General features: G+C 35.8%; 1 protein-coding gene across 6 annotated transcripts in view; it reads right to left on the reverse strand.

The window, feature by feature from the left end:
* LOC138739520 (F-box-like/WD repeat-containing protein TBL1X) overlaps window positions 1–17,739 on the reverse strand; it is a 469,684-nt gene that overhangs the window by 253,011 nt on the left and 198,934 nt on the right. The gene's annotated exons all lie outside the window — the stretch shown is intronic.

A 17,739-nucleotide genomic window follows, 5' to 3' on the forward strand; every position in this document is an offset into this window, starting at 1 on the left:
GTTAGATAATAATTTAAGCCACTTGTACAAATTAAATTATCATCCACTAATAAAGAAATTGCAGGAATACTTAGAACATTGGAAAGAATTGCCGCTAACGTTGATAGGGAGGGTAAACTGCACTAAAATGAATGTGTTCCTAAGGATACAATACTTATTTCAAACATTACCAATTCCCTTAACAGAGAAATTCTTCAATGACCAAAGAAAATAATAAGGAAATTCTTATGGAAAGGGGGGGAAACCGAGGATAGCGTTAGATAAATTAACAGAGGTACAACCAAGATGGTTTGCAGTTACCAAACTTTAAAAATTATTATAGAGCAGCACAATTAAGGTATTTATCAGATTTTTATCGCACAAGGGAAAAACCAGATTGGACTAAGATAGAGCTAGATAAAAGCGGGGAGAAGGTACCGGAACATATACTTTATAAGTGGGATGAAAAGCTGGTACGATATAAAAGCTCACCAGTATTGCATCATTTACTCAATATATGGAAGAAGTTTCACTTAGAAAGGAAAAAAACAAATTACCAAATACCACAATTATTATTGATGCAAAATCAGCTAATTTCTTTTACAATAGATAACCTTTCCTTTAGAGAATGGGAGAGAAAAGGAATTAAAAGAATAGAAAATTGTTTTTTGGGAAATAATTGATGAACATTTGAACAAATGAAGTACAAATATGGAATAACTCATGGTACCATTAACTGAAAGCCTACTTAAAGGATAAATTGGGAAACAGACTGAGATTAAAAGAAGGAAGCAGCTTTGAGTATGTGATTACAGACACAATGATAATTAAAAGATTTATAACAAACATGTACATCAAGCTGCAAGAGAAGGAAAATGAGGAAATAAGCTATAAACCCAAACAAAAGTGGGAAAAGGTTTTAAACATAAAGATAAAAAATAAAACATGGGAAAAGTTGTGTTCTGGAACCATGAATAATATAATAAACACAAGGTTACACATGATACAGTATAATTGGTTACACAGGTTATATATCATGCCCCAAAAGTTTTTAAAAAATGGTATCCAACATTATCAGATAGATGTTTTCACTGTAAGGAGGAAATGGGAACAATAGTACATGTAATTTGGGCATGTGAGAAAATGAAAAAGTTTTGGGAAGGTCTAAATCAGGTATTAAATAAAATGACAAAAAGCAACATACCAAAAAATCCAGAGATCTTTCTTCTAAGTAATATAAGAAGTAAGAAATTAGGCCTCAAATTGGATGAAGAGCTAAAAAGATTTATTATGACAGCCTTAGCTGTAGCAAAAAAAATGTATAATGTCAACTTGGAAATCGGAAGAGTGCCTGAGAATACAGCAATGGTACATGGAAATGAATAAATTTATTCCATTGGAAAAAATAACATGTAAATTAAAAAATAAAGTCACATTATTTGAACAAATTTGAGAACCCTACATGGAACATAATAGATAGGGCTTGCCTCGGACCTCCACCCCCTAAAATGATAAGAAGACAAAATGACTTGATCCAGTGTATAAAAGTAGATGACACATTTTTCTTGTTTATTTTTCATTGTGTGATGACATTGTTTAATGGTTTTATTCTATTGTATATGTTGAATGTTTATTGGTTTTGGAGGGGGGAGGGAAGGTAGGGGGGAAAAAAATGGGAGAGAATGCCACTGTGTATATTTAAGAGGGAAATGTTTGTATGTATTTTGGTTGATATGGTTCAATGTGAAAAATGAAAAATTATTTAAAAAAACCACAAAGCACAATTGAGAATGTCCTGTCTGGCTGCAACATTGTATGGTACAGGAGTTGCAAAGCATCAGACCAAAAGTCTATTTATACAGATGATCATTAAAAAAGCCAAAAAGATTACCTGGGTCAATCTCCCTTTTCACTATGGATGACATTTATTAGGAGTGTTGCCTAAACAGCCCTCAAGGAACTATAGAAGACCCTTTCCAATTCAGTGCACAGTATCTTAAAACTCACTATCACCAAGAAGGAGGTACAAGAATATCAAAATCAGGACTGCCAGGTAGGGTAAAAGCTTCTTCTGGGAGATTGATGAATAGTGTTTTGTAAGCTGGTTGATGGCAACAACAATGTATTCACTATCTGGTATCAGTAGATAGGTGCTGTACAGTTTAACCAGGAAATTAAACATGTATAGTTGTATTTGCATCATTTTATTGCCAAACACAGCAATCACAACTTTTTGAATTTATCATTTACATTAAAGCACAGAATAATAACTTGATAGAGCAATTTCCCATAATGAATGCATTACTTTGCGATACTATAAATGGTAAATAATTGGAAAAGACTCAGAAACATGATTTACAACATGACTTACTGCAGCACCACTTCTTGCTAAAACAGTAAAGCTGCATTATTACATGCAATCACTTCCAAGAGATAAATTCCATTTTGCATTTTCTCCTGTATATTTTGATGCTTAATATTGATATAAAAGTTGCCAGGACAACAAGAAAATCGACAAATAAATAGACTTTAATACGAAACCAATTACCCAGGCAATAGCAAGAGTACTTGCAGTTCTAAGTGCCAGAATAAGACATGCCAGAGGCATATAATGTATAATTATGAGAGGCATTGATAGCCAGTGTTAGTTTGGCACGGTAGGCTGAATTTAGAGATGAGGGGGGAAAAAACTCCCAGGTGCATGCTATAGTTGAATGAAGCTAGAGAGGGTGCAGAAAAGATCTAAAATTATATTGCCTAAATTGGAAGGCTTAGGTTTTAAGGAGGGATTTGATAGGCTGCGACTATTTTGCCTAGTATAAAGGAGGCTGATGACAAATGGGACAGCATAATGATCAGTGTTCGAATCCTGCACTGTGGGGAGTTTTACATTCTCCCCATGTACTTGACAGTACAGGCTCGTGAGCTGAAAGGGCCTGTTACCAATCTGTATGTCTAAATTATGATATGATAAAGGTATACAAAATTGAGAGGCAAAAATAGGGTTAACAGCCAGAGCCTATTTCCCATGGGACAAGTATCTAAAACTAGAGAGCATAGGTTGAAGGTGTGAGGAAAGAGGTTTAAAAAGGGATCCATACGGTAATTTTTTTCACTCAAAGACTAGTTGGAATCTGGAATAAGCTGTCAAAAGGCCGTGGTAAAAGCAGGAACAGTAAGAACATTTGAGAAGTATCTGGACAGGTATTTGAAGGAGCAAAATGTGGAGAGATATGGAATTAATACAGGCAAGTGGCTTTAGTATACATACACAGGATGGCTGACATAAAAGGGGTGGATCAAAGGACTTGTTTCCATGTTGAACAACTCTACAACAGGAATGTGTGTAGCTTTTAAATGAAGCTATTGGAAGTCAGCCTGAAGAAAACTGAGGTCCTCCATCAGCCAGCTCCCCACCATGACTACCAGCCCCCCCCCCACATCTCCATCGGGCACACAAAACTCAAAACGGTCAACCAGTTTACCTATCTCGGCTGCACCATTTCATCGGATGCAAGGATCGACAACGAGATAGACAACAGACTCGCCAAGGCAAATAGCGCCTTTGGAAGACTACACAAGAGTCTGGAAAAACAACCAACTGAAAAACCTCACAAAGATTAGCGTATACAGAGCCGTTGTCATACCCACACTCCTGTTCGGCTCCGAATCATGGGTCCTTTACCGGCATCACCTATGGCTCCTAGAACACTTCCATCAGCATTGTCTCCGCTCCATCCTCAACATTCATTGGAGCGACTTCATCTCCAACATCGAAGTACTCGAGATGGCAGAGGCCGACAGCATCGAATCCAGCTGCTGAAGATCAAACTGCGCTGGGTAGGTCACGTCTCCAGAATGGAGGACCATCGCCTTCCCAAGATCGTGTTATATGGTGAGCTCTCCACTGGCCACCGAGACAGAGGTGCACCAAAGAAGAGGTACAAGGACTGCCTAAAGAAAGCTCTTGGTGCCTGCCACATTGACCACCGCCAGTGGGCTGATATCGCCTCAAACTGTGCATCTTGGCGTCTCACAGTTTGGCGGGCATCAACCTCCTTTGAAGAAGACCGCAGAGCCCACCTCACTGTCAAAAGACAAAGGAGGAAAAACCCAACACCCAACCCCAACCAACCAATATTCCCTTGCAACCGCTGCAACCGTGTCTGCCTGTCCCGCATCGGACTTGTCAGCCACAAACGAGCCTGCAGCTGACGTGGACATTACCCCTCCATAAAATCTTCGTCCGCGAAGCCAAGCCAAAGATTGGGACAACAGTAAGAAGTGCATGAATCATCTGATCACTGGGAGTTGTACTGTATATAATTTGTATCAAGTTTCACAAGATTTCATCTGAGTTTATCATAAATTATCAACCTCAAAAAGCATACAATGGAATTCATAGAGTTTTAGGAAAGATTCACTAGGATTGGGAATAAAGTACTTAAAAGTATGTGATACAAAGTCAGCGTTCATAAACTTGACTTGGGCTTAACCTAATATAACCTGTATAATTGGAAAATATGTTCAAAGGAGTCGATACAGACTGGAGAGACATAGGAGAATGGAGATGCTCAAATCTGAAGCCAAACACTATCTACTGGAGGAACTTAGCTGGTCGAACAGCATTGTGAGAAGAGGAATGGTTAATGTTTTGAGCTGAAAGCCTTGTTTGAGGGGATATGTAGAAGAAAAGCTCGAATAAAGAGGACAAAGTTGAATGGATGGGTTTATTGTTTGAGAATTTTGCATCTGTATTCTCTATTCTAAATGACAGCATTCACCTTCGTAAGTCAGAAAGGTTACCAAAAATACAATGGACACAAAATTTAATAGATTGGATTACACTGATACTGTAAAACTCCTGTTATCCGGAATTCAATCAACCAGCAGCCTCAAACAACTGGCAAAAAAATTGCCGAAAATAAATAAGTAAAAATGCAGGCTTACAATTGGCATGCCTCACCGTTAGTTTGCTAATCACGCAACAAGCAATCTCAAGCAACCGGAAAATTCACTTATCTGGCATGTACCAATTCCAGTAGGTGATGGATACCAGGTGTTTCACCTCATTACGAATTATAAATACAAACTGGGGCCGCACTCGATCCTATACAAATATTGTATTTGTGTTATCGGGGAAACAATCATTGAAAGGGATGGGGGAAGCAGTCCCGATTTTAAAATAATTTATTCTTTATTTTTCTTAGGTATATTCATCTTCTATGATTATTCAAGCTTAAATAGAATTTTGGAATTCCAAATGTTGATTTAAACATAGGAGTTTCTTTACAGAGGCAGATAAAGCTCTACATTATTGAGGGAAATAAGAAAATCTGTAGATGCTGGGGTCCAGTGCAGAATACAAAAGTACTGGAGAAACTCTGCAAGTCACTGACGAAGGTCTCAGGCCCAAAACGTCAACTACCTTTTGCCTCTTATGAATGTTGCATGACTGGCTGAGTTTCTCTAGCGCTTTTGTGTATGGCTCTACGTTATGTCTCACAGAGTTGCAGATATCAATTTACAAAAACTATATACATTTCCAATTCAGCTGTGTGAATTCATAATGTGCAAAGTACTGTTATGAGATTTTAAGTTTACAATATCTACAGTAAACAACAAATTTGAAATTTTAACAATTACATTGGTAATAAATGCAAAACAACCAGTGACTCTAACATCCACTGTAATGAAGTGCTAGGAAAGGCCACATCATATTTAGCCTCCCAGCCAGCAGTGACCCACTTCTATGCCAAATACCAACCGGTAGGTCCATGACTGACACCATACCATCTCTTTGGCTCTCCACTTGTTCCTGTGCACCAAAGACATAATCCCCATTAAACATTCCCAACTTCAAGGCCTTGGGCTGAGTACCCCCACCCCCTCAACAAATGGATACTTGTCTTCCTGTCTAACAGTTCAGAACATCATACAAACCTCCTTTCCTGAAAAAAGGCAGACAACATACTGAATGACCACCCTGGCCACACTCACTTCTCTCCTCTTATCAGAAAGAAGGCTCAAAATTGTGAAATCACACACCTACAGGTTCAAAGACAACTCCTCTGAAGCCATTGTAAACCTTACTATTGTGTTCCACGCTGCCCATATTATGTACTAATTCATCTTTTCATTCTAACACCACACCCTGTAATGTGCTCTTGCTTTTCAATTTTGTATTGCTGCATGCATATTAGAGTTGTCGCGTTGGAAGCAAACTATTCTCGCAGTACCAGATATGATGTGACAATAATCTTGAATTTGAGATCATAAATTTTAACACATATATAATTATAACAGTTAGTATCAAATCACAATGTTGCAGAGTTTACAAATGTATGCTGATTGATAAATAGTAAAAAGAGAAGAGAAAAAAACTACTAAAATTACAAAAACCCTTAAAAGCCAACCAAAACCTCCACCACAACCCTTACTAACCCCAATAATTAGAATCTAAATATAAAATACATAATAACATAACTAAATATTAATTTGGATTGCTTCAAATGACACTCAAGGATTCCAAAAAGAACATTGTTCCAAAGACTCTTATTCATTTTCAGGGAAAACTTCACTGGTTTGGAGAATTCAAAACAAGGGGGTAAAAATATAGTTTTAATCTCATTATTTGAGTGCACGGGGTCCAAGCTTGTAAAAATACAGAATATTTACACCTTAGATTATATCTTATTTTTTCTAAAGGAATACAACTTTGAATCTCTGTATGCTATCTTCCTAATGTTAAATAAACATCTGCATTTCTTTGTTATTGCCAAAACTAATTTAACAAATTTCAATTGAAAATCTGATAAAGATAATTTAGGAGTTATATTCTCAAAATTTCCCAGCAATAATAATTCAGGATTTAACGGAAAAACTACACCGGTAATTCATTGTAAAACCTTGCTAACAGAAAGCCAAAAGAGATTTAACCTTTCAACAAGACCATGTAGAATAGGGGTTCCCAACCTTTTTGTTCCTCTGAACAGCTTGGGCATTTTTATAGGTTCCCGTGTACTCCTAACAATTAAGGATGAAAAAAACACAACATTGTTCAATCTGTCTGAAGACTACAACACCATGTATTGTACAGTAGGGGTTATTCTCTCAGACACAATGTACCCCCTGAAAAGTGCAAATGTACCACTGGGGGTACATGTACCCCAGGTTGGGAACCCCTGTTGTAGAATGAACAAAGGTTCCAACTTCCATTCCACAACTAAAACATTGGTCCGAGATATCCAATCACCATCTAATCAACTTCTGAAGTGTATATACAATTGATGTAAAAAATTATAATACTTTACATTAATAGCATTTGACATAACTTCTTTACATAATTTTTGCCAAATCTGTTGATCTATTGTTTACATCTTGTTCCCATCTTTCCTTTGAATTAAACAAACCAAATTTAGGTGCTTTTTCTTGTAACTGAATATATGCTATTGAAATGAATTTTTTAGTCATTCCATCACCAAATATCTGTTCTAAATCTGTAAGATTTTTAAAAAATCATATCAGATCCTAGTTTCTCTCTTAAATAGGCTCTTAATTGAAAATGACAATATAGCATTGATGTCATTTAATTGATTAAATGACATCAATCTATCATTATCATAACAATCTCCCAATTTAGAAATTCCTTTGTTATTCCAAATATTCAATAAAAGATTATGTTTTGAAAAAATTAAGAGAGGGTTAATCAATGGCATTTATAATGATAAAAGATTTCCATCAATTTCTAATTTAACTTTATTCCAAATATTAACCAAATCCTTCAATATTGGAGCATCTCTATCCATTGTTATTAACTTTGGTTCCAATTTATTAATGAATTCTTCAGGTATAGTTTCTCCAATTTTATTTAATTCAATTTCCACCCAAGATGGTTTATTTTTCCCAAACAAAGAAACAAGAAATCTTAATTGTGTTGCTTTATAATAACTCTTAAAATTAGGAAGTTTTAATCCTCCTAATTTATATTTCTATGTTTTTTTTCTAATGATTTTCTTGCCATTTTTCCTTTAACTTGTTTATTTAAATCCTGAAAAAAAATATAGAGATATAGAAATAGGTAAAGTCTGAAATAAATATTCTTTTTAATACAATTAACTCTTCCAATTAAGATAATAAGCAAGTTCACCCACTTTTTTGGATCTTTATCTATCTTCTTAAATAATGGAATATAATTTAACTTACAATTTTTTCAAATTATTATCAGTATGTAAACCTAGATATTTAATCTTATCTGTCCGTTTAAATTTAACATCTTCTTGACATTGTGAATAATCTCCTTGTACTAATTCCATTACTTCACTTTTATCCCCATTTATTTTATATCCTGGAACTTTTCCATACTCTTGCAAATGCTTATAAAGTCTAGGTAATGATAATTGTAGAAACACTAACACATCATCAGCAAATAAATTGTTTTTATGTTCAATCTGATTTATTACAAATCCTTTCAAATGTTGATCAGTACGAATCTCTTGTGCAAGTGGTTCTACAGGCAGAGCAGACAAAGCTGAAGATAGAGGGCATCCTTGTCGACTTCATCTAGATAAAAGATTGGGACATCTGCCTGTTTGTTATTACTTTGGCTTTAGAGTTTTTATGCAAAGGTTTAATCTGGTTTATAAAATTCAGTCCAACACCAAATTTATTCAAAACTTTAAATTAAAAATCCCATTCTAACCTACCAAAAGCCTTTTCTGCATCTAAAGCTACTCCGATACGCAAATCTTTTTTCTTCAGTGCTAAGTGAATTATACTTAATAACCTTACTATATTCTCTGAAGTTTATCTATTTTTAATAAAATCTCTCTGATCCATATTTATTAATTCAGGAAGATAATCATTAATCCTATTCATTAATACTTTTGCTATAATTTTATAGACAAAATTTCATAATATAGATATGAAGCTGGTTTTAATGGAACGCTAACTTTCTTTAGGAATAAACGTAATAATCTCCTTTGAAAAAGATTATGTGATTTAAAAGTTTGTTCTATTACCTTCATAAATAAAATAATCAATAAATCATTAAATTATTTGTAAAATTCAACTGGAAACCATTTTCTCCTGGAGATATATTATTTTGTAAACAATTAATTGCATCGTAGACATCTTGTTCAGTAAAAAAGGCTATCTAAATCATCTTTACCTACTTCAGTTAATCTTGGTAATATAATTTGTGACAAATATTCATCTATAACTGTTTCATCATGTAATGATTCAGATGTATATAACTTTTCATAATATTCCCTAAATGTTTCATTTATTTCTTGTGATTTAAATCTCACTTCACTGTTATTCTGTTGTCTTTCATTAATTGTTCTAGAGGTCTTTTCTGCTTTTAATTAGCACGCTTAAACTTTATGGGATAATTCTCCTAGTTCATAATATGTCTGTTTAGACCATTATATCATTTTCTCTGTTCTATATGAGAGCATTGTCTTATATTGTAATTTCTTATTAATTAAACTTCTATATTTATTCTATGAAGGAAACTTTTGAGTTTCCTTTTCCAATATTGTTATTTATTTTTTCTAATTTATATATATCTTTCATATAATCTTTTTTTAATTTTTGAAGTATAACAAAAATTTTCCTATACATAAGCTTTTAACACATCCCAAATAATAAACATCTTCTGTTGAAGGTAAATTTGTATCACAAAACAATTCGATATGTTGTCTTATAAAAGAACAAAAATCTTCCCTTTTCAATAATAAAGAATTTAATCTCCATCTACATACTGAATGTTGTTTTTCAACAAATTCCAATGCAGTCAACAATAGAGAAGGATCAGATAATATTCTTGTTTTATAATTGATATTCAAAACCCTTGATTGATTTTGAGCCAAAAGCAACAAAAAAAATCAATTCTAGAATATATATCAAATCTATTAAAATAAAAGGAATAGTCTGTCTTTAGGATGTATCCTTCTCCATATATTAATTAAATTTAAATCCTTCATAAAAAGTAATAATGTTTTAGCCTCTTTTGCTTTAACTATTGTTCTTGATGACTTATCCAGAAAAGGATCTACACAAAAATTAAAATCTCCTCTTACTAAAATATTATCATTAACATAATTAACATGTTATCATAAAAATGTGTCTTGTATAAATTTCTGATCATCTGTATTTAGTGCATATTTATTTAACAAAATCCATTCCTCAGAAAATATTTGAAAATTTACCATTACATATCTACCCGCCAGATCTGTAATTACATTTGAATTTTAACTGGTACATTTTTCTTAAATAAAATTACCACTCCTCTTGCTTTTGAATTAAACGTAGAAAAAAAACTACCTGATCTACCCAATCTCATTTTAATTTCAAATGTTCTTTTTCAGTTAAATAAGTCTCTTGTAAAAAAGCAATATCTACTCCCAATTTCTTAATATAAGACAAAAGATTCTTTATTTTTATTGATCCATTAATCCTATTAATATTAAAAATCATAATCTTAACTACTTTATTCATATTCATTATCTATAAATTTTAGAAAGTTCCTTTCCATCACTCCTATCCAGGAAGAACTCCCACAAATTAATTTGGTCCTGAGCGACAACATCTCCAAGCCAAAAACATCAGAATTATTCAAAGTAAGCACATCATGAGTAATCATTATAAAAAAAGAAAAATAAAACAAAAATCCCCTCCAAAATACTAGAGACACTAATTTAACCACCCTCCATTCTACGGGACGTGGTCAAACCATGAAAACATATGCAGCAACCAGAAATCAACAAATGCATCACCCAATCCCCCATGGGAAAAAAGTTTATCTATTCAACCAACAACACCTCCCAATATGAAAGTTCTTTATCCATCAAGGAGAAGAAAAAAAAGGTGGGGGAATAACACCCCCCTCTCTTATACATCAGATTAATTGCAACAAATCAGCATCTTTTGTTACTTGAATTTTAGACAAACTCTCCGCATACTAATCAGCTAGTACATGACTCGTAAAAAACATATTCTGTTGATAAGGTAGAAATACTTTCAGCATAGCTGCAAACCTTTATCCTATAGAACCTTCTTGACCAGATTAAAATGCTTTCTTCAGTAGAGTTGACTCAGATCTGGATTTTTAAAAATCTTATGCCCTTCATATTTCAAAGGTGCATGCTCTCTAGCTCTTCTCATTGCTAAACCAAGAATCCTCTCTCTATCCTAGTAGTCTAAAAATCTAATCAGGATAGATCGAGGACTCTGGTTAGGACTGGCTTTGATCTCAACGCTCTATGAGCTCTCTCAATTAAAATCTCATCCTCAAAATGTTCTTCTCCAAATATTTTTGTTACCCATTCTTGAAAAAAATCAGATCACATCTTGACCTTCTTCGCCTTTGGACATAACCACAATTTTAAGATGGTTTCTTCTACTGTAATTTTCCAAAATGTCAACTTTCTCAAGCAATTTTTCATTCATAGAGATCAGAATGGTCATTGTATCTCCAGTTATATTTGATCTTTCTTCCATATGTTGTACTTCTTCACATACATCTTGGATTTTTTTTTCTTCCACTTCATCAACTCTTTGTGAAACATTATTTATCAGTTTTGTCAAATCTGTTCTGTCTTGCTTCAGTTCAGCAGTTAAAAGTTTAAAATTAGTCTCCAATGCATTTAGAAAGTCCATCTATTTTAGTTTCAATTTTATTCATTTCTTTTTAATCATTCTTCTTCTGAAGTTAACGTGCTCTTCTGAAGCCTCGACCACTAGAGAAGTGTCATCTTCTTGTTCAGAAGTGGAAGCACCAGAGTGGCCCTTTAAGAGACTTGATTTTTTTTTCTTCTGCAACGCAAATGCCCGACTTCTCGCGCATGCATGATGCAGTTTTAACTCTTCCTCCGGCACCATCTTTACAGGGTGCCATGAAGTGAACTTTGGAGGAAGGTTCCTCTCCCGGGTCCTCATCAGCCTGATTTCTCTCTTTTTCTTCTCTTCTGATTTTTTTTGTTGGTGTTTCCTTTGTAGCTTTTTATTTTTTTGGCGACATCGTTCTTTCTTCTGTTAATCATTTCAGAATCTTTAAAATAGTTTTTATAAAATTAACTTTTTCCATTATATACTTTATTTTCAGTTCATCCCATGGGAGTCGGTAGGTTGCGTGATGCTCCTCATAGCATAATGTGACAAGACTGGGATCATAATTTTTAACAACTATCCTGCATTAGATTATTTATTTTACTTTGTTGGGTATTTTAAACACAACATACAATATATTACTTTTAACATTCTGGACTACTAAATGTACAAAATGCACAATGGCATTCAAAACACAAAACAGCACATTAACATTTCCAAGTTTGTATTTGATATTTTGTAATTTTTATGCATTTCTGCTCATTATCTAACAGTTTCTTACTTATTCTTCCTCTTGAATTAACACAATGGGTTAGGATTCCAGAGATCTCAGGCATCTTGGTCTTTATCAAATTACCAGACCTTTTGAGTAGAAGAATGGAGATGCCTTGCTCTTATTTTAAGAAAGAATAATGGCTGCTGACAGGCTGATGAACACAGGAATGCCACATTGCCAATCTTGATTTGTCGTTATCCAATATTCATATCTCACTTTCACTGCACATGGCAAAAGGATTAGAAAGGCACACCACTTCTTTCTTTCCTTCCTAGACATGACCTAAAATAAATCACTCAACTTCAGCAGAGATTACTGAATAAACCAGAAACTTTGAATCTGTCAAGTGATGTCTTGCCTGTACCATACATCCATGCAAGTCTGACATAACAAATGCGCATGCTGTTATCAGATTTCTGTCAAAGGCATCCCTTAGGAGATTGAGTCAAGATTAGAATAGAGCAAATGTAATTCATTGTTTAAGAAAGGAGAAAGAGAGAAAACAAAGAACTATGAACCAATTAGTCTGTCACAAGCAACATGGAGGATCCATCTGTGATGGAATCTTGTCATTAAGGAAAAATTAAAATTTACATTTGAAAAATATGTTGGAATTTCTTTGGGGTGATAATCAGTAGTATAAACAAGGGCAAACATGCAAATATGATCTATTTGTGGTTGGGTCAACTTTTGGCATGGTGCCACATAAGAGACAACAGTATTACACAAAATTAGAGTGAGTGGGTTTGGAGGTAACACACTGATTATGTATTGGGATTGGTCAAAGGACAGAAAAAAGAAAGCAGAAAAAACAACTCATTCAGGAGGCTACAAATAATAGCAACCCCTTAGAGTCAGCACTGAGGCCTCAGCTATTCACACTCTATATCAATAATTTGGATCCATTAGGGAAATAGGATGAGTTGTGGTCTCACCTGGGTTATATATATTTTGAACTACAGTATTCATCTTCATGTTTGCACTCAAATCCATTTGAGGCAAAGTTTGTAGATGATACAAAGCTAAGTTTTTAAAACAGTAATAGTAATTTCAAATATTTTTTCTACCAAAGTGGATGGTCCTTATAATTTTTGAAGTTTTCTATTCATAAATCCATGTTGTTTGCCACTAATATCAGATTCCAGCATTTTCCGGCTTTAATCATTTACACTGAACCAGCGTAATGCTGGGCCATGTGTCCTTTTACCTAGCAAACCTGTATTCCGGGAGCAAATGAGGCAGGATGAGTAACTCCACAGTATCAGCATCTAGTGTGATGTATAACATATGCCTCGGACATTGCTTTCTACACGCAAATGGTGGCTGAACTTGATGTGCTTATGCTAGCCATGAACATTTATGCCACTCTTCGAACACAAATTATGATGCATGATGTTCACTCAATCAGAAATACATTGGAGGAGAAATTGAAGAGAAGATGAGAGCTGATGGAGGTAGAAAGCCACACGGACGTTATACGCCGTGGACAGAGATACTTCCTCCTGTGAGTCAATTCATGTTGGTCTCAAATAGAAGGCCGAACATGGCAGCCCACCACCCCCCACCCCCCTCCGCCAGCAGTGAAAGACCATCCATAGCAGGTGTCACCACTCAATTCCCCCAGTGAGAAGGTCAAGCATGGTGGTCCCTGCCAGCTGCTCAAAAGTGCAGGATGAACCTGTTCGCCAACTTACTCGTAAATACACTAAAACTTTTTTCTTAATATTCCCTGCTGAAATGGGGAACCTATATGCCCGTGGGTCTTGTATGCTGTTAAGTATGGTATTTACAACTGTGCAAATAAACAAAACACCATTGTCAATGTCCTAAAGTAAAGGCACAACCACAGTGTGGACAACTGTCATATCACTCCAGTAGACGGAGGAAGGAGGAGGAAGGTTGTTGAATTGACTCATATGTCTCGTCCGTGTGGTTGATCCAGTCATTCTGCTGTGGGGTCAAGAGTGAATAATACTGTCTCTGGGGTGTAGGAGCACGGGGTAGGAGTTTGGTGCAGTCGAGCGGGAGCAGGGTGCTGTGGTGAAGCTGCTGCCATGAGCACAATCAGGTCCCACATAAGAGAGGCCTCATTCTGTGTCTCACACTGAATATCCTTAAACATGTTACTGAACCCAATCATTTTGTCTGCCCGCTCACGTCTATTGGCGTCCCGTGCTGTCATCTCCGCCTTCTGCGCCTCTCTTCTCAACTGCTCCTCATGGGCCCTCTGCGCTTCTAATCGACCCTCCACATCCTCGTGATTAATAACCAGTAACAAGTCCTTCATTTCCTTTGTCACCACCTGGGCTTTGGTTGGTTTCTGCCTTTTCTGCTGTGGCAGGTATCCTAGAGAACAAAAGAACAAAAGCGACATTAGTGAGAAGGCTCTTTATGGGCAAACACGCTCACAAAAACACATGAAAAAATGTTGATCACAAAAAAAAAGTTTTTACCTGGCCGATCATGAGGTGTAGATTCACTGCTTTTATTGCTGGCCTTTGTGTCCATGCTGCTAGGGAATACGGTATCAGCACTGCTGCTGGAGAACAGTCTCAGGGGAAGATGGATCCTCCATGTTGCTCAGAAAATCAACCAGGTTTGCAGAACGGCTTGTGGCCCAAATGAATAGCACAGATCAAAATATGCTCAGTCTAACACCCTCTACCACTCCTGCCATTATGGTTGTTAACCTGATGGTATTTTTTTTCGCAGGCTTTTCAAAGTGCTTGTCACTTGCACCTTGTCCCAAGCAAAGTCGCGGTCTCTATGGTGTTGTACCAGGCTTTCCAACGTTGTGCCATCCTTTACCATCCCTGTAATATGTCATCTTATTTCATCCTCTGCTCATAGGGTAAGTAACCATTAGCTGCTTTAAAATTTTCAAATTTGCCTCTGATAGGTTGCACACATAACACGTCATCAAAACGTCATATTCCTTTCCTGACCTGGTCCCAGAATGACGGATTGCTCTTTTTACACAGATGATGATCTGGCACTGTTACTACCTCTGCTGCCGGACAAAAAAGCCGAGACTGGAATGACCCCTCGTTCCGTGTCTGTGCTTTTTACACAGAAGATGTTGTAAAATAAAGCCCATATATTCCAGAACAAAGTGGCTGTGCAAAGGGGGCTTAAGATAAAATCTGTAAGAATTTAATTTATCAAAGCAAAATTTGAGCCTCCGCTTTACAAGCAGCAATCCTGCAATAATCACCCTCAACTTCCCACCATCAGATTGGAACTTTGAGAGCTCATCTGGGGTCACCAATTTCCTTAGCAATCCCAGAAATTGTATCACATGTGAGCATATCTGCAGAGTGGTCTCTTGGGGTTAAAGAGTACCCAACTAAGTTTTTAAAACATTTGGAAAACCTCTGGGCTAGAACGGCAGCATTTGACATAAAGTTGATACAGATTCAAAACTATTGAAGAGCTATGCTGCATTTCTAACATTACATCATAACTTCTACAATTCCTTTTTTTGTTTAAGATAACGTTTGTAGATGAGAAAAATAAACACCTTTAAAATAAAATTGAAACTTATATCAACCTAGCTTGAAGAGTGTAAGTATTCATGTTTTACTATTCAATTTATTAATTCAAATTATATTAATAGTGCTAAAATATTCCAGCCAGATGAAGGACAAATGACCTACTCCTGCTCCGTATTTTTTCTATAATTCATTATTTTTTTCCATATAAAAGTGCTTAAAATGATGTTCTTAGCTGCATACTTACACTTATAACTTCTAATTGAAAAATTGGGTGGCATCTTTGGCATGCTACCTCTGCCCACAGTGAGTGGTCTTCCTGATTTCAGGCATTTTTCCTGTTTCCATCTGTCCCTTATTTGCTCCCATTCTGCTTTTCTCAATCCCACCCCACCTAACATGGGTAACTTCCCTACTTGTCTCTCCATATCGACCATCTTCATTTGAACAATATTCTATCAACTCTTGACCCATCCCCACCTCACTCTTTAATGCTTGCTTTTCTCCCCTTCACACTTTAGTCTCGAACCAAAATGTTGACTGACCATTTCTCTCCATGGACGCTACCTGATCTCGCATGTTCCTCCAGCATCTTTGTCCACTCAAAATTCCAACATCTGCAGTTCTTGTGTTTCTCTCAAGCATACTCTATCCCTATTGCTATGAGGTATTTGCATATTTCAACAAAGACTTAAACAATTTTCATGCTTGCAAGGCCACAGACAAAACATTCATTAATGCAGTGCTCCATATATTTCTTTATAAAATCGGACAGTGATGTCCAGCAAGTCAGTCTTGTAGATCAGCTAATTACATGAGTATTGAAACTGGCAATGGCCTTATAGTTGACAATAATGATCAGCGTAAGAATATTTTGATTGCTGCAAAAGTTCCATTGTTAAATCAGTATCAACACATGTTTATGGTGAAAACCACAATCGGCACAAAGAGCAGCTGCCAATTGTAATATCTCAATAATTGGCTTGCTTAGTCCAGGAATTTGCAACTATGTTGGCCTCTTTAATTTGCTGACTGAACAACTGGTCAATTTTCACAGCCCTGACTGGTCATGTGCTTGAAAATGTTTTGATGAAATGTCATTGCATGGGATAGGAATCCTCTGGCTGCATTCAAAAAGACAATGGTGTGACCTTGTGCAGCCAATCATCTCCCGGCTATTCCTTTAGGTTTGCTAAATTAACTTCTGTTACTTCAGAATTAACATACATGCATAAAATAACCAAAGAGTCTATGTAAATGCAAATTTACCAACTACTTTCCAAGATATTCAATAATATAATATATAATGAGATTTTGAGCAGGCAATCATAATCAAAAACAAGGAACAATTTTAAAAACTAAATTTTAATAAGCATTTTAATATTAACCATTTAATGGCTCAGGGGTTAATTTACAGTGAGCCTGATATTAATCTTAAAATTTGATGAAGGAATAAAAAATCGACTATAAATAAATGTTCCACAGCATGGTTAGCGTAGCAGTTAGCGCAACACTGCAACAGTGCCAACGACCCGGGTCCGAATCCGCTGCTGTCTGTGAAGAGTTTTCCTTAAAATAAAATTTAGACATACAGCATGGAGTCTGTCGGCATGTCTGCGTGGGTTTCCTCAGGGATCTCTGGTTTCCTCCCATCTTTCAAAAACGTTCACGGTTGTAGGTTAATTAGGTGTAATTGGGCGGAACAGGCTCATGAGCTAGAAAGGTTTGTCACCATGCTGTATGTCTAAATTAAATTGGCAGCTGTCACAGCTACCGAAAGGGCACAATCTGAAATCTAAATGAAACACAAAAGTCTGCAGATGCTGTGATTGCGGTAAAAACACAACAATGCTGGAGGAACTCAGCAGGACTTGCAGCATCCCA

The sequence above is a fragment of the Narcine bancroftii genome, chromosome 7 (genome assembly GCF_036971445.1).
Source record: "Narcine bancroftii isolate sNarBan1 chromosome 7, sNarBan1.hap1, whole genome shotgun sequence".
Lineage (NCBI taxonomy): Eukaryota > Metazoa > Chordata > Chondrichthyes > Torpediniformes > Narcinidae > Narcine > Narcine bancroftii.